The sequence below is a fragment of the Aulonocara sp. 'chitande type north' Nkhata Bay genome, linkage group LG4 (genome assembly GCF_057382095.1).
Source record: "Aulonocara sp. 'chitande type north' Nkhata Bay isolate Kocher_YH1m ecotype deep benthic linkage group LG4, A_spYH_male_GT1.1, whole genome shotgun sequence".
In the NCBI taxonomy this organism is placed as follows: domain Eukaryota; kingdom Metazoa; phylum Chordata; class Actinopteri; order Cichliformes; family Cichlidae; genus Aulonocara; species Aulonocara sp. 'chitande type north' Nkhata Bay.
Window position 1 is genome coordinate 29,889,054 of NC_141347.1, and position 22,086 is coordinate 29,911,139.

At 39.2% G+C, this 22,086-nt stretch overlaps 1 protein-coding gene across 2 annotated transcripts in view; it reads left to right on the forward strand.

Moving 5' to 3' along the window:
• Nucleotides 1-5,647: 5,647 nt before the first annotated feature.
• stat5a (signal transducer and activator of transcription 5a) overlaps nt 5,648-22,086 on the forward strand; it is a 54,324-nt gene continuing 37,885 nt past the window's right edge. The window contains exon 1 of one of the 2 annotated variants that reach the window (XM_086289765.1): nt 5,648-5,798. The gene's annotated coding sequence lies outside the window, so the exon portion shown is untranslated. The remainder of the gene's footprint in view (nt 5,799-22,086) is intronic. The other variant, XM_086289764.1, reaches the window with a different exon arrangement.

Consider the following 22,086-nt stretch of genomic DNA (forward strand, 5'->3'; position numbering starts at 1 on the left):
GCCAGTAGTGTTGTTTGTGTTTGAAGGAGGAATGCCAGTAAAACAGCCTACGCTGATCTATAAATGAGTGTAAGTTGTCCACAGTTGCTTTATAGTTCATGGAAAGCTCCTTCATTTCATTAAAGCACCATCTTAATTGCATAAGACTAATTGAGGAAGCCAGTAACAATGGATGGTGTCATTACCCTATTTTTACTTTTATTTATGTTTTATATTGCGTGTGAACAATGCTTCAGACAGGTGTTTAATATCCTGGAGAAGTGCTGCAGGTATCTCTGTAGCTGATATTTTTATGCTTAACCTTCACCAATTCCTTTTTACACATCACACGCCTGCCTGAACTAAAATAACACTTACACTTGAGAAGTCCACACAGTTATTGTGCCAAAAATGAAGCACTTGGCACTTTGTCCTTGCTGAAACATCAGAGGTTTTCTAAAAAAGATCATAAAGAAAGGTTGGCGCTAAAAACAGTCAAGTAATATAACCATAGACTTGAAAGGATACTTTTCACTTTGATCTGTCCAATAAAGTCAGATCAGTTCTGCAACTCCAATTCCAAAAACATTGGGTTGCTGTGTAAATTGTAAGTAACAATTCAATCTTTTAAAGTCATTTTATTCACAGTAGAATATATAAAACATCACTTTTTTCACTTGGTGAAACATCTGGACACAGGCCATTTCAGCACCTACAAACACCTAGAAATATGTAAGGCTTTCTCTAAAAACCAGTGTCTGGATGGGAACGTATGTTGCTTTAAAACCCGTCTATACCTTTTACTCCGCTACCATCAAAACTGTATCCTTTTGGACTGAGCGCTGATAAAAAGCTAGATGATCCTTCTCCTCAAGTATATGACGTTCTTTTCCAAAAACAATTCCAGATTTTGATTTATCTGACCACAGAGCAATTTCCCACTTTGTCTCAGTCTATTTTAAATGAGACTTCGTTCCAAAAAGATGGATGTTGTGGTGAACTGTGTTCACAGACAATGATTTCTGGACTTATTCCAGTGATTACAACACAGAATTTTGTCTGTTTTTATTGCAGTACTGCCTGAGGGCCTGAAGATCAGAGGGATCCAAAACTGAATCTGGTATGCAAATTTATCCAGATTCTTGCAATCTTATGAAGATATTAAAAGTATTCACAATTTCACATCCAGGGAAATTATTCTGAAATTGACAATTTCAAAAATTGTTTGACGCTCTTTTCTGCAGATTTGTACACCTCTTCCCGTCTTTGCTTCTGAGGCATTCTGCCTTTCTATGATGCTCTTTTCAAAGCTTACTTATCTGTTGCTAAATAACCTAATATATACCGGCGCCTCAAGACAGGCTGTGTAAAGATGCTCCTGAGACAGTCCAGCACATAAAAGCAGGGTGCAAGATGCTAGCAGGCGGGGCATACATGGAACCCCAAAACAATGTGGCTGTCATAGTATACAAAAATATCTGTGCCGAGTATGGCCTGGAAGTCCCGAGGTCGAAATGGGAGACGCCCCCGAGTGTGCATAAGCGAGTTATATATATATATATATATATGTAGATAGATATGGAGACACACAGCAACGTGAGCAACACGACAACAAGCAGAGCAAGGCGGAGGACATAATTACGCAGAGGATAAGGAAAGAATGGAAAACAGGAGGGGACATAGCTGGAAGTAATCAGACACAATGAGCGAGGGAGGAAGCGAAACTGAACTCACTGAACACAGGATGAGAGACTGTCAAAATAAAACAGGAAACACACTGAATTACAGAGTAAGAGACAAGGGCTTGACACTGGGACCGAGGGAGAAACAGGCATGGGTACAAGACAGACTGAAGAGACAGAAAGGGCAAGAGACATGACGGGCTGGGGAGAACACAGACGGGACAACCAGAGCACAAAAGGGAACAGACTCAATGAGCAAGAACCTAAAAACTAGAAATGCAAATGACTAAACTAGGAAGAGCGAGGAAACAGAACCACGAATAACACTAAATCAAAGAATATGAATTAAACCAAAAAACACATAAACACTGGGTCACAGACCCATGACCATGACAGATTCAGAAATACTGATAGTTTAGTGTTTTGTAAAGGTTTGTTCTGTAATTAAACTTTAGGTTTTTTAATCATGAACTAAACTGCTTGTAATAAGTTTACTGGGGCACTTACAAAGACGTATATGCTGCATCGACTGGGTAAGCTATAAAAGCAATCTTGAAGGACTGAAGGAATGTGGAGTACACACAGATGTGTGCAATAAAAAAGCAGGCGTTAGTAACTGCTGACTTCCACTGAATTGTGTGTGTTTCACTGTACTACTATTGTGTGTATTGGTTGTAGGTCAGAGTTTTCTAACTTGGGACATTTCAAGAGAACAGAGTTCAATCTTATTATAATTACTAACAAATATGATTTCTCTCTACCTTGGTAAGCATATTTCTGCTGTGAAAATGAAAGAGACCCTTCATTATAGAATTGTGTATTGTTTTTAGTTTTCTTATTGCTGTACACACTCACTGGCCACCTTGTTATGTACACCTGTTCAGCTGCTCGTTAATGCAAGTATCTAATCAGCTCATCAGATGGTAGCAACTTAGTATATTTAGGCAGATATACATGATCAAGATGACCTACTAAAGTTAAGTTAGTTAATCAAGCGTAAGATTGGGGAAGGAAGTAAATTGGAATGTTTCTTGGTTGCTGCTGCAGGAGATGCTGATGTGGGTATTTCAGAAACTGCTGATCTACTGGGATTTTTCACACACACTCATCTCGAGAGTTTAGACAGAGCGGTCTGAAAAAGAGAAAATATCCACTGAGCAGCAGTTCTGTGGGCAAAAATATCTTGTTGATACCAGACGTCACGGGAGAATACCCTCAATACATTGAGCTAATAGGAAGGCGATGGCAACTCAAGTGATCACCAAATCAAGCGATGCATAACACATAACACATCAAACTTGGAGGCAGATGGGCCACAACAGTAGAAGACTAGACTGAGTGCCACTCCTGCCCATGAAAAACAGGGAAGCATGGCTACAATTCGGGCAACAGAAGATTGGCCTGATGAGTCTTGTTTACTGCTGAAACTTTCACATGGTAGGGACAGACTCTGATATAAACATTATTTATCAATGGTTTAGATTAATGGTGTTCAACTCAACTCAAACAGTCACAAGCCAAAGTTGATGAGTCCAGCTACTACAGATAAAGAGAGAAAACTCACCCAACACAGTGGAAACGTGTAAAACATGTTTACGAGTCAATTTCAATGTCCAATAAGTTTGGCTTTAAAATTCCAGGAACTGCTTCAGGCCCACAAACAAGTGAGACGTCATTGCAGAAAATATACTCAAAGTGTACCAGTATTAAAGGAAAACCAAGAATAACATAGGAAACAAAGACAAACTCCAGATAAAAAAAGACAATAAATAAGTGTTTTAAATTTCCACGAAACAGCTGAACCCTCTTCTGATGAAGAAAAAAAAACACAACGAAGTGCATTTGATGAACTCTTTTATTGAGTGTAAGTAGGTTAGTGTACATGAATAAATCCGAAACAACCATTAGGCTGTACAAAATATTTAAACTTATGTTTCTTTCCTTCTTTTAGATGTATTTATTTGCTTGGCACCTGAATAAATAAGACAAACTTAGGCAACCATTCTAAAAAGGGCTGAACATATTTTAATGAAACTGTGCCAAGGTAGGTTTTAACAGTTGTGACAAACAGCAACCTATTGTACATTTATACAGCCATAAAAAAAGACTTCTGTGAATTCATGAGAGATGAGCTGTTATTTTACTTCCCATTTTCAATATGAGAGTTTTTCACTCTGTCTTTGATGAACGATCTCTCGGCACATGATTGCTGGATTTCCCTGCCTGGAAACCCCACATTGTTTTGTTTGCATCTTCAAGTGTAACAATACCAATGTGAACAACAGCCCTGCCGCCGCCTGGATTCCCAAGGGCCCAATTGCAAATACATGACAACAGAGAGAGACGGCAAAACAAACAAAGGAAGGAGGTATATTCTAGATCACTAAGTCTCTGCCATGCTGTCACACTCGGTTACTTTCTGTCTTGTGTATATTTGGTTAGCCTTGAGGATAGGAAATGAACACAGGCTGGTTTGAGGAGATGAGGGGGTGTTACGATGTAGAGCTATTACCGACAGCAGCTGCTGACTCAGCTGTCTCAGGAAGCAACTGTCACCCTTCAATTCTGGACCGCAGCCAGTCAATCTGGAGAATCAATGAAGCTGTATGTGTGGTGGCTGCTGTGTGTGTCTGAGAGAGAGAGAGTGCTAAAAATGATGACACTCTGACAAGCAGGTGAAAAAATGAAGCCATTAATTTCTACAGCATCACAGGGGATTTCTCAGATTATATTCAGCTACAACTGAAAAGCAAACTCTGGAATTTTTCAAATTAAGTCATAGGTAAAGAATACATCTTTACAATTAATGTACTGGATTTAAAAAAAAAAATCATGTTTAAGAAGGAAGTATTCATCAATGTATAGCTGATAGACTATCTGATAGTTCCTCCTTCTTCTTTTATTTTTTTTGTTTGAATTAAAAACACGGAAAGAACTGAATGACTTAAATGTTAAAGGTTTTTCTACATTATTTTCACAGCATTTTCAGACCAGTAGTTGAAAGACAGTATTCCACATGCAGTAACCTATGAATATATGGATTTTGGTACTTCTTATTTATCTATGAGATAAATAAAGTAGCTATGATACACTTAAAATGAACAAGTGTTTGTTCTTCAGTGATGAGCAACTGTTCACTTGATGTTACCGTATTCTTTATTTAGTGTCACACAATAATGTGTGGCTCTCTGTTAGATGGCTCCCCGAGGCCACACTGTCCTCTAATTATTTGTGGCAGGTTTATCTTTGGTCTCTGCCACCTCCTGTTTGTCTCAGCCTCTCAGACCACAGCCTGTTAAATTGATAATAAAGAAACATTTAGTCAAGTACGGGGCAGTTTAGTTTCAGAAAAGTACATTTAAATATTCATTTAAGCCCTTATACTAAAAATACAGACAGCTATGAATGATGCAAACAATATATACAGGTTTTTTTTAAAGTTTCTTTCGCTTTGTTGTTGCTGTTTTTAGAACGTTATGCTAAATTCTCACCAGCAGGTGTCGCCATTCTTCAATTTGTGGGAGACTTATTATCGTGTGGGAGATTAAGCAAAATCTAACCAACGGATCTGCACGTATAATGTGCAGCAGAGAAGAGCTCTGATTATTATTGTTATTTCCTTTGGTATTTTTGGTTCTTAGGCAGGCGATCTTTACATCCAATATGTACCGTGACCCAAAGCATTGTTCCAAAGTTGAAATTAAACGCCGTGTTGAGTACCCTAGCTATAAAATCGGACTCGATGAAACATGCACATAAAATAACAAATCTGAAGTTTCAACATGGAGAACACAGCTGTAACTGATTTATTTTATGTGTGTATTTACTAAATGTCAAAACGCTTTCAGAACCTCCCGAAATCCGTCATCAGGGCAGAAATCAGTAGAAACTGTTACTCTTGACAGACGTGCAAGAACCGCCGGAAGTGGGTGGTTTGTCAGCGAGCGAGAAATACGCACACACACACACACACACACAGAGGGAGAGATAGAAAGAGAGAGAGAGCGCGCAGTGAACTGTGAAGCGAACTGTTGGGAACTGACTGACGGAGAGGTCCATGTTGTAGGTTGCACACGTCTCTGCAGCCTCACCCCACATTTTATGAAAAAGGACAGCAACTTCAGTCGATCCACAGAGGTGAGTGTGACACTTTAATTCGCTTGAATGTGCTTCTTTTTCTCCCCCCGAAGAGGTGAATGTCCTCGCCTTGTCCCACTGAAGGTGCCCGTTGCGAAAGAATATTGTGACAGCGCTTTGTAAACAAACTGCGAGTGCGGCAGCGCTTCTCCGTCTGCAGACGTTGTGAATCAATTTGGATGGCAGTGATATGAATTGTGCTGGAGTAGGCTACTTTTCCACATTTTATTTTTTTTTTTAATTTTTTGGGCTTTATTAACGCGGATGAATCAACAGGCAGGTCCCCCTGCGCGCGCGAACATTCCCAGTAATATTTCTAAATTCGGGCTGACAGCGTCTCTGTCGAGCCAGTGAGTTTGCTGTCATCTTGACCTACTACTCAGCATATTATCTCTGCCCCCCCCCCCCCCCCCCTTTCTTTTTGATGCCTGTATATTGTTAAAGGTGTAAAGCTCTATTTATGGCAAGCAACCATTTCATCTTCGCTGCTGTAATGGCAGGCTTTGACGCGCGGTCATGGTTAGCTTTAAGTTTTGTCTATGGTCAACTATCCCTTCCAGCCTCGCATATATTACTGAGCAAAAAAAAAAAAGTCTTGAGCTACCCCTCATTTCTTTAAGTTGTTGTTTTTTTTTTTTTGTTTTGTTTTTTAAGGAAATGGGTGAAGCAATTTCCTGAAACGTGCAAACATAAATGGAATCACAGTGCATAAGACATAAGGCAAAAAGAAAACAAAACCCCCCCAGCAAAAACAGTTCTGAGTTTGAAAGTCAATATTTGGTATGATCATCTTTATTCGTCAACACAGCCTGAACTCTCTTAAGCAGCTTTCTTTTTATTTCTTTACATAGTATTGAGGAGTAATTCTCCAAGCTTCTCGAAGACTATTCCAAAGCTTTTCTTTGAATGTTGGCTGCCTTTTTGTTCCATTCTCTTAGAAGATGATCCCACACTGCGTAAATAATGTTGATGTCCACGATCTCGGGATTCCAATCCATGACTGATAGTGTTCCACTGAGTGTGTGTGTGTGTGTTTTCTATTCAGGTATGCTTTTACTGCATTGGCAGTGTATTTGGGATCATTGTCATGTTCAAAAATGAAGCATTTTCCAGTCAGATGCAATCCAGATGGTATTGCATAGTGGATCAAAATCTGATGATGACATAATTCCCATTAATTTTGACAAGATCCCCAGCACCACTGGTTTAAATGCAGTGCCAAACCATGACTTATCCTCCACCGTGCTTTCCTGATGTCTGTGGACACTTCACACATCATCTGCTTTCAGTAATTTTTTTTACGCCTGTCATGCCTTTTATCTTGCACTTATCTGTTTTCCTCAAATTTTTTTAAGACACACTGCACACCACATAGAGATATACCAAGTTTATAGCTAATAGCTCTTTGGGAATCAACTTGTTGGTGTTGAAGAAAGAAAAAAGTGGGATTAAACTTTAGGCACTTTGCTAGTAACAAAGTACCCAAAGGTATAATTTAACTAAGTTGTTTGTTATGTGTAGATGCAACACTGGTTCATCCCTTGAGTTAGGTGCCTTTTTATGCTTGAATGATTAATAGGTCAGTGTTAAGTGGCTTAAAAAACAAAAACAACAACAACACATTACTTTGAAAATGGTCAGATGCAAGGACTAGATTGAAAATAGGTGAAAGAGCTGCTCCGTAACATAAGTGCTCTATGCCAGCTTTGTACTAACTGCCATATTCACATAAAAATTGAGTTACAAATTTAAAAGGTGCAAGGACATTTTGAGCGTGCCTCCATAATTCATTTCAGCTCTCCCAATTGTTGCTGTCAAACAGAACATTTTGTCACTGTTTGCTTTTCCTGTTGATATTTAATTTCCCAAAAGCATGAAAGGATAGTGCTTAAAGGTCAAAACAAAGCTGCTAAAGGAATGCCTTCTGTACCAAGTCTACAGTTTGTGCGTCTTACAAACAACATTAAAATATCACTGTTTCTTTGTTGTATTTGTGTCATTTTCAAGAACTGCAGATGAGCTTAGCTGCAAAGATTATACCATCCCCTTATCTTTTGTCACTTTGTTGCTCCAGTAAGACCTCATAATATTTGCCTTCGATAAACCTGTAACATTTTTTTTCTTGACAACTGGGATGACATTGCCTTTGCTTCTTGTGGCTCGGAGTAATTGAGCCTTGTGATAATGCCACCATCCTTCTGTGATAATGTCTTCTGGAAGACGCTATGACTACTCTTTGACTTCTCTTTGACTTCTCTCATCTCAATACAGCAGCAGGAGTTGGTAGCTTGTGCCTCATTTTAATTTAGAAATTGGCTCGAGGTGATTTTTTTAGAATCAGTTGGTGAAAGAGCAGCTGTTGTCATAATTGTTTAGCTCGTTTTAGCTCCTTTGCATTTGGGAAAGAACAATTTCAAAACATAACCCTAAAGGCAGGGAAGTGGAGATATGAATTGTTTATGTTTATAATTTGTGGATGTTTTGGTATTTCATATGTTGTTGATGTTTACACCTCTCAGTGTATGACTCAAGACTATTTTCCTTGTCATTTTTAGTTTTATTATTATTATTATTATTTCTATTAATTGTAATATTTTTAGCCATTTTTCCATTTCTGCTCTTTCAGTCATGGAAAAAAATTCAATCAGTCTGCAGGAAATAGTGGTCAGTATTTTTAGCCTTTAACCCTGTTGGCAAGAACTGTGCTATGCTGCCTGCTCCCTACATTGCTCCTGTGCATTGTGCATAGGAATGGAAGTTTTTCCTAAGTTTCTTTGGAAAGGAAGACATTCAGTTGACATGGAAATATGGCATGTTGGCCAGGCATGAGTTGGCTGGTACACGCCGTCCCTGACAGGAACCCCTGATGCAAGAGGGATGGCAGCAGGGGAGACAGGAAAACTCAGTGTTTTGTCCTGTAAGCCAACTGTGCTGTGTGGTCAAAGCATCCTTAAGCTTGTCTTTGCCTCTTCCTTTTTCCATCCCCACTTTCATACAAGTATAGAAAAAACATTAACGTAAGTAGTGAGGTTAGTTAGGAAGGATATCACAAAGGATTTGTTCTAAGCATTGACCTCATGAGTGGCTGGAAATGAGAATAATAGGGCAGTGGTTTTGATTTGAGTTGGTGAGTCAGAGCTGAGGTGTCAAAGATGTCAATTATACACTAATGATTGTGATAAGCGTGGAGCTTCTTGTCACTATGAACAGAGGAAGAAAGTGCGCCGAAGAATTACGTGAATGGAAAGAGGGTAAGAAGTTCATTTGCTTGTGATCCAACTGTGTGTCAATGAACGTGACCCCAGCCATTTAGTAATGTAGTAATAACAGTTACAGACAAACAGGGATGAGGGGAGATTTAGTGTGAAAGAGAAAGGGGAAACACATTCAAAGGGAAGTGATCAGGAAGCATGTGGTGACATGCTTGCTAACCACCTCCTCCTTCAGCTGGGCTAACACTAATCCATTAGTCACGTGACCATGAGCTTTTAGCCCAGTTTAGGTCAGGAGTGCTCTGATCCATCTGTCGAATGGCATTGCTGTTTGTTGGCATCCACAGCATGTACGCTATGATCCCTGCCTGCCTCACACAAGACTCATTTGATTTCCATCAGCTAATTACTTCTGCAGGATTTTATCAGCAGTTTCACAACAATTGCCCTCCCATTATCAGTTATTCTTTTGTCTTTCATTTTGCCTAACTTAAAATGACTTGTCTTTTCTTCAGTCCTTTGAATAGGTGGGGGGGGGGGGGGGAAGATGATGGTCAAACCTTGTATGCACGAAGAAACACGATAAGGCTCTGGGTTATTATCTCAGTGACACATCAAGAATAGAATGACTACTCGTAAGTTTGCACTGTGCCAAAAAAGGCACTGACAAGTTGTAATAGCAAGGTACATGCATTGTTTGAATTCCAGTGAATGCAAGCATGCAGTGTAATCTGAGCATACTTCCAATTTTTTGTTTTTATTTTACATTACGTAAGACGATTTCGAACAGAATTCAATCCAGAATACACCTAACAGATTAATGGTCTGGATTAATCATTTTCTCATGTTTACACAATACTCATTTGGAGGCTAAACACACAGGAGCAAAAGGCACGTCTGGCACATAAGATTCTAAGTATCCAATTAGTTTTATGTCTCGTGATAGTATATGTTACAAGTGCTGACAAATATATTCCAACTCCCCCCAAAGTAAATTTATTAGAGTTAGCAAATGTTGCAAGTGTTCAGCAGACATATCCAGACTGTTACTTTTTCAGTAGGGAGACATACACAGCTGAGGGTTGGCAGCTTAGGAATCCGAGTGAGTAAAAAAGACTTTGACATCAGTGAGCTCTTGTAAATGGATTCTTAACTTGGAGAAAATTGTGTTTGTGGCAAAAACCGCAGGAATAACATATAGAAAAATGCAAACCCTTCTCATTGTGCTGCTGCCGTGTTAGTGTAGTTGTTTAAACATGTGAAAGCTTATTGCAATGTTGTCACTTGGTATTGATCTCCCACACTGCACAGCTTCTTTTTATGTTTTATGTATGCCTTAGGCTCTGAGTCATGCTTCATTTCTCATGCATGAATTATGTGGATGAATAACTTTAGTTGTGCCCTAAAGGACATTGTATCATATGAAGTCTTGAACGCGGAGAGAGGAATAGATGCTTTGTTTAATTATCAAAAATGTGCACTAAAAATTGTCAATATTTGTGATAAGTAGTGCAATCTTCTGTCGTTTGAATTGGTAAGAAGTGCAAAGGTATGAACATAACCAATATGAGCAAACGAGCAAATTAACAAGCGCACATAATAAAACTGATCAAGTTTTCAGTATACTTTGTCCTGACAAATGATGTACAACAGACACAGAATTATACACCAGACCTTTTCATATTCTAAAAAGTTTTTATTAAATCTCAGTTTGCAGTCTTAACTGTTTATTTTTGGCAGCAATGCTATTTCTGTTGTGGGTCGTGACCTGATACAGGTGACCTGCTGGCCTACTTCTAAGAGGAGTATAGATCATCACCCAGAGGACCACTGAAAACATATTTGTATGTATCAGCTGGTTGAATGTCTACATCAGTACTGGTGCAAAGGAAAAAGACGGTAACTGTATCGGAAATCTCTAATGGGACCAGATAGCGCATTTTAATGCAGCAAAGTCTCAGGTAATGTAAAAAAAAAAAAAACCCAAACCAACAAAGAAAAGAAACTTCCTCTGTGTCAATATAAAGTCTTGCAGTAAGAATTCAATTGTTTATATCAGTATTACGTAGCATAACATTATTGTAGACTCCTTTCTCTGGTGTGATCTGTTATTAAAACTATTATTATTAGATCTGTTATTGTTCTAGTATTAAACTTGGCAAAGACACAATCCTCCTCAGCTCATGCTAGGGCTGCCCTTTTTAACATCCCAGCACATATCACTTTAATTAGGTGTCTACCCTGAAATGCATTGTAACCTGAGGCCAGGTGACCGCATCTCTTACCACAGAGGAAGCAGACAGCAGACAGGAAAGAAAGTGCCAGGTCTCGGCATGCTGTTAAACATCATTTTTCATGCCTTTTTTTGCCTCTTACAGTCACGTTTTTGTTGTTGTTGTTGTTGTTGTTGTGTTTTTTTTTGTTTTTTACAACGTTTACAACATCTTGAGAGCTGCTGTTAAGCATGTCATTGCCCGAATTCTGTAGCAGTTCAAGACCTAAAAGTAAACTCCACTCCACTCGCAGCTACGGTTAAGACAGATCACATAGATCAGCGTTGAAGTGACAATGGCAAGGATAATTAGGCAAACTAGGTACACTGCAGCAATCAATTATATTGAATGGCTTATATTGGCATACAGTTAGATAGCACTGGATGATACCTAACTGCTGCTGCCATCACTGCTGTGTTCAAGCCTATTACAGGCTTGCAGCAAACGAGACATATTGGAAACCCAACTGGTAGCTCACAGATAAAGTTTGTTGGGAAGGAAGAAAATGTTGGAGACAAACAGGACAATATACTCGAAGCAGAAAAAAAATTTCTGCTAGTAGATGAAATTATCTTAGCAATTGCTTCTACAGTGGCAACACACAGATAGCTTGTGTATGCACATGGGAGACACAACATAAGCAATTAAATCAGTTATCATTATTCATGAGCCCCGTTTGAATGCTTTTCTGTGTCTAAGTGTGCATGTGTGTGTGCTTTGTCCAACTAGATTGAGGTCATGGATGCTTTCTAGTGTCTGGGGAAAGGGCTAACATCTGCACAAGATTACTGTAAGGAGCATTTGATTAAAAAGTGATTACAATGATAAAAAAAGAAAAAAAAATTCTCAATTATTGAGGCTTATGTTTCATTTATATTTGATTATATAGTGGATTAAAGTGTGTTGGATTAGAGTAAAACTAGGTTGAATGTTACATACCGATTTTTACAAAGACCAGATCTCTCTATTATTTAACAGTGTATATGAATTTCGCTGCCTTCTCTGATGTTTTAGCATGTTTAAACTATGTAATGTAACATGCATACACCAACAAGAGGGAGAAGTAAATGTTCTCTGTCTCTTTTCTTGCTTGTTGAGTCACTAGCACAGTATAATGCAAAGTCGGTCTAGATTTGTAGAGCTGTTATCCTGTATTGATCCTGTGGATTCATCCATGACCACAGCAGAATATCCCTAACAAGCCTTATGGATGAGCCCTGCATGACATCTCCAGCTAACTCCACCACTCCTACAGCAAAACAAATCATCATTACATAGGTACTTTCGGCGTTTTATTCAAAGAAAGGTTGTGATGTAGCACATTGCATTCTCGTAATTGCTGGATGTTAGCACAACAAAGATTCACTTCCTCTTTTCTTTTATTTTTGGGCGCTCGTGCCTGTAATATCTGTGACTTAAAGCAAATGTTTAGCGTGTTAGTTTAGTTTCCACAAAACAAACTGTTGGTATTTAGGTCAAAGAGTGTAACTACATCTATTTAAGATTACATTCATACCTTTTCCCAGGCTTGTGTAATGTTTCAATTGAATATTTGGCGAGTATTAACAGAAAAACATACGAGCTTGTAGTCTGTTCGATATAGTTGATAATCAATCAATGTTTCTGTCCGCTTTTGACCACCTGAGTTAGTCACATGGGTTAGGGGAAGATATTGCACTATGGCTAATGATGTGTGGCAATACCATCAAATCACATTTAACACTTTTTTTTTTCGTCATTCTCACATGATCTGTTATCCTTTTTCTTTGCTTTACACAGAGAAAAGCATGAGGCAGTATGTGTATAAACTTTAAAGCTATGAATTATATATTGACAAATATTCCCTTAGTTACAGGGAATGTAACTGCTGATATTCTCTTCAAAATTTGAAAGGCAACCTACCTATAGAAATGTCCTCTACATTCACTGAACGGGCATGCAGGACTATGCTGAATTTGTAATGCAGGACACCTTTGTCATTCTACATGTTTTTATTCGGTGTTTCATTTAGTGATCACAGATTGCAGATCACATTTTTCTATACTGTTCTTTTCAGTGTAGCTTATACTAAAAACTATCTTCATTCAACAAAGTTGACTAAAGTCTGATGGTCAAGTGCAATAATGGGGAATGAAGGAATTATTTTGCCCAGCGTAACAGGATTAATCATCTAGCATTTACTGCTGTGATGCTTCTGCAGGCTGGACACTACAGTTGTATTCTCGTTAGTATTAGGTGACCATGAATATAATCAGGAAGGATGCCATAGAAGGAACCAAAGACGTGCAATGAAACTTAATATGAGATTAGTTGTTGTATAGATGAGGTATGTCAAGGAGTATTTTAATTATGCATTATCAAACACAATGCAAATGTATAGAATTCACACTGAATTCAGAAAAGTGTGACCGAGTGGGAGGATATAGCTGTGGTACTCTGTATAACCTCTGTTATCCATGTTTAGCTTATCCAGATAATCCATCTGCCACTACCGTAATCACTCAGACAGCTACCATGTATACAGGATCGTAAGGTTGATGCCTTTGTTTTTCTATTTTAATATGGCAGAGGTGAGAGCTCCATCCTGTTTTTCTGTTTCTAAAGGATGGTATTTCTATCAAGAGCAGCTCTGCCACATATAGCAGCAGGCCATTGTGATGGTAAATCCCCATATGTCCAAAAAATACTATCAAAATATAGTTATATATTCACAAGAAAAGGATGGATTTCCTCTGGGAAAACATTATGGCTCATACACTCTTTTCTCTCGCTGACAACAAACAAACACTCCCTCTATTGAGTGTGTCGTGCTTTTTGATAAGCTTAATCAAGAAGCAACATTTTATACTACTTATACAAAAATACTTATGTATTTGTGATTTTTGGTTATGTTTGAATTTAAGATTCAAGAACATTTAATTATCATTGTCCATCCATCCATCCTTCCTCTTATCCAGGAAGTACCTGGAGAGGACTCATGCAAATTCCAGGAGAACACACTAACTCCGCACAGAAAGGTCCTGGCAAGATAGTGGAGTTGAAATCAGGATCTTCTTGCTGTGCTAGCCACAGTGCCAACGTGCTGCCTAATTGCTTGCAGTGTCACTGGCGCAATATAATTTAGTAAATTGTGTAATGCATTGCACAACAAACCTGCAGGAGTTCCCAAACTAGAGATGGCACGATACCACTTTTTTATGTCCGATACCGATACCGATATCATAAATTTGGATACCGATATGAATCCGATATAGTGTTTTTTAATCAACAAAACTGTTTTTTAAATATCTTGCTGCATTTTGTATAAGTTCATACTCAAGTTTAAAACAACAACTACACTAAAGCTATTCTGTTATACCTGTATGCAAAAAAAAAAATTTCATAGTTCAGCAATACTGATCAATCTAATAAACTTAAACCTACACCATCCTCCCTATTCTGGTATTTTAAAGAGTACTTAGCATAAATATTAAGCAACCTAACTAATAGGGTTCCAACTCCCAGCAACAACAAAAATAAATAAATAAAAAATAGGGAACCACCCCTCACGCTCCACCTCATGATGCTTAATCGACGTAATCAACCTTAATTTGATGCAGTGTGAAAAAAAAAATGCACAGAAATCAATTATTTTTCAAGAAATATTAAATAGATTCAACATCTTTCTTCAACAAAATTGCAGACTGCACAGATGGTACCTTCCCAAAGGAAAAACTACTATAGCTTACTAGGGTGTATATATTAGACTTAATAGTTACTATATACAGTAATTGACTTCTATTCATTTTACATCAAATTAAAACTTTGGGTGTCAGATAATTATTTATTAAAAGCTCGACATTTTAAATGAGAATAAGAAAGAAAAGTATGTCTTTGTGCCCCCTTTTCCCTGTTAATGCCCTATCGGCCCCCCTGGCTAAACTTTGCTAGATCCGCCCCTGCACAGTTACCAGCGTCAGCTACGTAGAAAAAGATCCTCGAGTAGAAAGTAATATTAAATACATTCTAACAACAGCTGATCAAGCTTAAACGTGCTGCTGTTGTTCAGCCGCTGGTTTCCTCTTTCTGGTGCAAAGTGGGCCAAAAGCAAACTAGAGACACGGACTCGCGACAGAAAAGCCGATCAGCTGATCATTATAAGCAGTTTCATGATTGAAGTAGCAGCAAGAGGAGGCAGTCGCTCCATATATCGCTTGTTAAGCTTAACGCAGGAATGCTTTACAAACATTCAGAGATGGACTTACACACTTGCTTTACTTCTCTCGGGGATAACTTTGTCGGAGATGAAATGCCGGGTTGCTAGCGAAGCTCCAAATGCTATCCAGACCACCGACAGGTCCCGCATGCCACAGCCGCTCTATCACGTGATGCATACTGCTCCGACGTGCTAACGTTCTGAGGTGAGTTACGGCGTGTTGCAAGTTTTGTGAGGTGCTTTCGTGATATTTAATGGATCGGATTACATTTTTTATTTTTCTCCGATATCCGATCCAGTAATTTAGGTCAGTATCAGACCGATACCGATACGTAATATCGGATCGGTCCATCTCTATCCCAAACACAAGGTTGCACTGGGACCAATACTTCTCATGCTATTCATACTTTCCTTAGGCAGTATTATTAAAACAAACTTCATGCACTACATTTGCTATACAGATGATCTCTGGCTATATCTACCTGAGACCAGATGTCACCAATCACTTTATTAAAGTACAGGTATGTCTCTAAGATATAAAAATCTGGATTAGCTGTAATTTTCTACGTCTAAATATGGGTAAACAGAGCTTAGTGTGCTTGACTGTCTAAATCTGAGAAATGTGGTTTCTAAACTGAATTTAAAGCCTTTCTTTAAGGGAAGGCAGTTTTCAAAAGTAGAATGGGAAGTGGAGTTTTTAAATCCCTCATGTGTAGAACTCTTACCAGTTTAAGAAAAACTAGTTCTTAAATTTCCATTTTACCTTACAGTTAGTACTAGAGCACGTGACCCTGAACCATTCCTTGTATAAGACCAGGCTGTTTGGTGACTTTCCAACCAGTCCTGGTGGATGGCTGCCTCTCCCTTATCTTAGTTCTGTCTTTTCACACTAAAAGTGTCTTTTTGTTTTTGTTTTTTTTACCCTTCCCACAGCTGTCAAGTGCTTGCTCTTAGGAAATCATTTGAATGTTGGGGTTTTCTCTGTAATACTGTAGGGTCTTGACCTCACGGCACAAAGTGCCTTGAGACCGCTATTTTTGCACCATATAAATTAAATGAAACTGAACTCAATAGAAATGATCTTCCCACTCTTTTGTTGTTTATTTTGTGGTTGGCTTACAGCCAGATTATCACCATCTTCTGGCAGCAGTATTGTAACAAGGATGGGTAAAAAGAATGCTATTTGAAGATAAAAATAGCTGCTGACCATTGTCTTCAATGAGTACTCCCTGACAAACCGTGGTCTCCCAGTAAGATAGTCCATTATCCAGGATATTAAGTCATCTCAGTCAGTTTACCTCTGAATGAAGGGTTGGATAGTTGGACAGTATAAGAGAAATCAGAGAATGTGATTCTGACAGTACCACTATCCTAAACCAGATGAGAGTAGTCCCTACAGCAGATAAAGAATAGCATCTTCTACACACACCTTCATTTGGTAAGCAAATTGATGTGGGTCTACTGAATGATGGACCTGAGGGTTTTGAAAATGTGGCTGTAGCCTTTACAGGGTTCATGATGTCAAATGTTAGTATAATCACCCAGGACCTGAAGTGGGAGCCCACCATCACCTCCGTCATAAAGAAAGCCCAGCAGAAGATGTACTTCCTGAGGCAGCTGAAGAAATTCAACCTGCCAACACGGACGATGATGCAATTCTACACTGCAATCATCGAGTCCATCCTCACCTCCTCCATCACCGTGTGGTACGCTGGAGCCACTATCAGGGACAAACAGAGACTGCAGCGTGTTGTGCGCTCTGCTGAGAAGGTGATTGGCTGCAGACTCCCATCTCTGGAGGACCTGTACCGCTCCAGGACACTGGGGCGTGCAGCTCGGATCTCAGCTGACCCTTCTCACCCTGGACACAGTCTGTTTGACCTGCTCCCCTCAGGCAGGAGGCTCCGGTCCATTCGCACCAGAACCTCTCGCCATAAGAACAGTTTCTTCCCCTCTGCTGTTGGACACATGAACAATAACCGTATGACTGTTCCCACCACTAACACATGACCCACGCTGTGTTCACTGCATCATTCCATGTTTGGCACTGATCACCACCTGCACTCATGTATATATCTATCTACTTAGCACTTTTAATTCTTATTCTTATTTTTTTTTCTCATGTCTATTTAAGCGTTGTTTATGACACTATGTTTGCACTAAGCACCGCAGCAATTTCCTAATGTTGTAAACCTGCTCAACATTTGGCAATAAAACCCTTTCTGATTCTGATTCTGAATCAGCCTGAAGTCATTCATATCACTGGCATGTGACTTCTTCTGGGCTTGTATAAAGCATGGAGTCTTTGCATAGGTCAGGACTTTACCCGGTCTCAGGTTTGTGTTGAATGTATGTTGAAATCTCCCCCAGTTTGACTGCATGTGCCCTAAGCGTTCTTGAACACGCTCTGTCTGGGCTAGTAGACTTCTTGATGCAGTCTTCTCATTCCTCTTTTGTCCTGATCTGAGGTAATAATAGAAGAAAGAAGAATTTTGAGGTCCTGGGTGTGCTTCTATGTCTGGTGGGGGAGGTTAGTTGGTGAGAACTGTTTGTGTTTCTCCAGATGGTTGGCGGAGTTGTGGGGGTGATAACAGGCCAGGTGGCATGGACAGGGCAAGCCTGTTTAAAAAACAAAACAAAACAAAAGTGGCTAAACTGGTTTGCAGCACCGTGGCTGTTCTGTGATGATTTTCATCTTTTCCAGACCTCTTTCACATTGTTCTCCTTCAAATTCTGTTTCATTTTTCTTCTGTATGATTCCTTTGTCTCTCTCAGCCTTAGGTCCACCTGTCCGTGTATCGCCTCTGTGTGGTCTCTTTTTACTAACGAGGAGCTCCTTGACACGGGAAACAAGCCTTGTTATTTAAAAAGCAGCAGTTTTATTGAAAACTAAAACATCCATACAGAAGTGGATGTAATCACTGGTATAATTTGAAACCTCCTTTGTCCTCAGTACTTTAGCATACGCTAATCAGTAGATTCAAAGCAGTTCCCTAGAGCCTTCTTTGCTCGGAAGACTGTTTTCTAAGGTGTGGTAGTGGGTTGCCTCTGCACTGGTGGCTTTAACCTGAGGTGTAGAAAGACCAGGTTTTGAACTGATTTTCCTAGTGGGGCCAGGGAGTGATTCTGTTTTCATTCATCACATTAGCATACAAGAGATGTCTTGTTCTGTTGTTCCTGGTGGGGCTATTCACAGGTGGGTAAAAGGCAAACCAGGCTGAGTATTGTCTCACACAGTCTCTGCAAACGCCCATGAAGGAATGTAAACGCCAACACCAATAACAATAGCGTGCAAGATCTCCATCAACATGACATATGGTCAGAGACTTACAAGCAACAGTTTGATATCGCAACGGCAGATCTTGTTTACAGTCACATACCCTGGGTTGCACCACCTGTTGTTGATAAAAAAACGTGCGAGAACCCTGCCTTTGCACTTTTCACTTAGCTTTGGGTTTCTGTTTTCTCTCCCAACAGATCAGCATTAGCTGAATTTTGGTGAAGCCCATTAAGCTACACTGTAGCTCTTTGGATTCCTCACTTGGGCTGCCAGCTTGTCAGGTTTATTAACTAATGAGTTTACATTCCTCATGACATCTGAATGAATGGAAGCTGCTATCTCCACTGCTCAGCAGTATCATAGCCTTGAGCTCTGCTGCCTTAAAAGAGTCTCTTAATTCCTGTGGTATGGATTAAAGAGCTTGTGGTATGTCCCATTGTTTTCAGTGAGCAGCTCGTCTTTGGTATAAACAGTAATATTGCTACTGATTCAAAGTTGTTATATCGATAGCAAGAAATGTATATCAAAGTTGTAGCTAGAGAGTATCAAATAAAAGCTTTTTTTTAAAAAGTAAGAAAATATATGAAACATTCAGAGCTACTGGAAAAGCTGCTACTTGTGTGGGCACCACAGAGCAAAAGTTGCACCATTGAAATGTATTGACTGAAGCACTGAATCACAACTTCACTTTGATGGGAAATGTTCTCCGTTTCTGGTTTGCGTCACAATTTTGAAAGTTTCCATTTTTAAATTTTCACGACCATTCAGAGAGCAGTTTGCCAGTGTTTGCCAATCAGAGAGTTTAAACGTTTTAAATTCAAAATCCTGCACTGTAGATTGCACCTTTTTAGGTTTCAAAATCTGTTCTCTTTCATAAAATGGTGCTAGTGCTGTTGTTTCTGTGGGGGCAGAGCTCTCTGTGGGGTAAAGGTGGAGTTGACCTTTACTGAAAGCAATGAGCTTGCCATCAAGGGAGGGGAGACACGGTAAGGGAAGCAACTGTGTGTGGGGGTGTGTGTGGGGTCAGGGCCGGGCAGAGGTCTGGTGAGTGAGTTAAGATACTGTGTGTGAGAAAGTGCAGCTATCTGACCTCTGACACATGAGGAGCTGGAAAGATCAAAGGTAGAGCTCTTTAAAGTTACGTGCATTGGTGTTTACAGATGCACTGATATAGAGGAAAACGAGAGTGAAAGAGAGGAGGATTTACCTTCGAGCACCAGTAAAGCTGTTCTGGATATAGAGCAACAGTGAAATCTAAATAAGGAATTCAGTAAAAACCCTATTCTGAGAAATGAATTCTCAAGGATGTTTTCATAGATGCTGGCTGGATTGTCGTTGGACTAGTTCGAAGATGTTGCAACAATACATAACCCATATTTGCCTACCACCCTCCCCCTGCCACACACAAATACAGCGTGTATGCACACAAACCCTCTGCTTGAGTCTTGCAACATGATGTGCCTCTGAGATTGCGTAGAGGTCACAAAGTCCCTTATCATACCTGTTTTTTCCTAGTGTATCTTGAGTGATTCTTGAGTGATTTGATTTCATTTGAATTACTTCATAAACGTGGATGAAGCAGGAAATGAACAAGAACAGAAACTCTTGTGTTTAAAAATAAAAGACATGCTGTAGAGTTAGGATGTTTAAATACAGATGAATTTGGTGTGATTTGAATTTCTCAGGTAATTTTGTTATAGTTATAGAGGCTAACTAATGTGATTACTTCCCCGTGATAGACTGTATTAAACCAATTTAGCTGCCTATTTTTTATTTGTTTTTTTCTTGCTGATGAAAAGCATTGATTGAACAACCTTAATCTGATCATTTTCCTCATGGATGCAAACTCATGCAGTGCATAGTCGACTCCTAACAGCTCCCCACACAACAGGAAGCCTATGTTCATGCCAATGAGGGTTATGAAGCAAGGCCCCCCACCATACGTCTTTCTACAGGGAAATTACTTGGTTACTCATAGTCAGTCAGGTTGGGCTAGAGAGAAGTGTTATTTATTCAATTAGACGGAACAGAAATAGCCTGCATGATAAACTGCATGAATGAAATTAGGAAGGAGCTGCCTTATCAACATAGGAAAGAATGGACAGGCAAACAATGGAAAGATCAGTGTCATTGGAAATGCAGTGTTGTGTTTGGTCAAATGTCAGATCAATAAGGTTCTATATTTCATCTTTACAGATAGCAATGGCAGAGTGCATAGCTTATGTTTGCAGTTTCTTTTGAGCTGTGATGTGTTTTGTTTTGTTTTTTTAATTTTCTTTTTTTTTTTTTTTTGGTTGTGTTTTATTACCTCCACCAAAGGGCAGGATATGCCTAGCGCTGAAATCCGCTCTGGCTCCTACTTTTATCCCCCGTCTCTACTGACCCACTCCTGTTTTCTCATAAAACTACTACAAAATGTGCTGCTTTTATGGGGTAGTCTGCAATTCATGAAAATAAAGAGAAAACTAGACAGTAGTACACAAATCATTGCATATGTGTATATGCATTCAATCTTGATAAGAGGATTCATGTAAACTATTTATCTTTGTTTTGAAGGAGAGCTCACAGTATAACCAACACATAACATAATACCTGTGAAAAATGTTAATTCACTTAGAAAACTGTCACCACAAGGATGCGAATGAGAGCATCGTTCTTAACTCAAACTGAGAAACGGGAATGTCAGTTTCACAACAAACAAGCTAAGAAGTAAACAAGATGAATGTATGTATGTTCATGTATGTATGCATATGTAAGTATATAAGTGGGTATTTACATTAGAAATCCTCAGTTCAGCCATTTGAGATGAATACTGTCAGTTTATCCAATAACGATAAAATAGAGTTTTCTATTTTGTGAGATTTAACTCACTAGGTTTCATTTCCTTTGCTCTCTTACAATCAAATAGCTTCTGAACATCTATTCTCATCCTCTGGTAAGTCTGGGGGGTTTACAGATACAGTCATCTGAGGTCTTATTGCAGCTATTCAGGGGCCAAACAGCCCTTTTTGTGGGGAATCTGCACCACCCGGTCCTATTTAGAGACATAGTAGGCCTTTACGATGTTTGTCCACTTGTCAGTTTTATTTAACATGCTATGTGGGAAGACAATAAGAATGGTGCCAGAGGGGGTCAGTTGGCTGATGGGTGCACAGGGGAAGCCTGATAAGCAGGATCAAAGTGTGGGAGATATTTGTACCCTGTTATGTAGGAAAGCAAAAGAAGCACCAGAAGTTTTTCTGCATTTTTTTTAAGCATGTTTTCTATATGGCATCTATATCTGTGCTGCTGATGACAAACATGATTTTAAATGATGAGTATATTACCG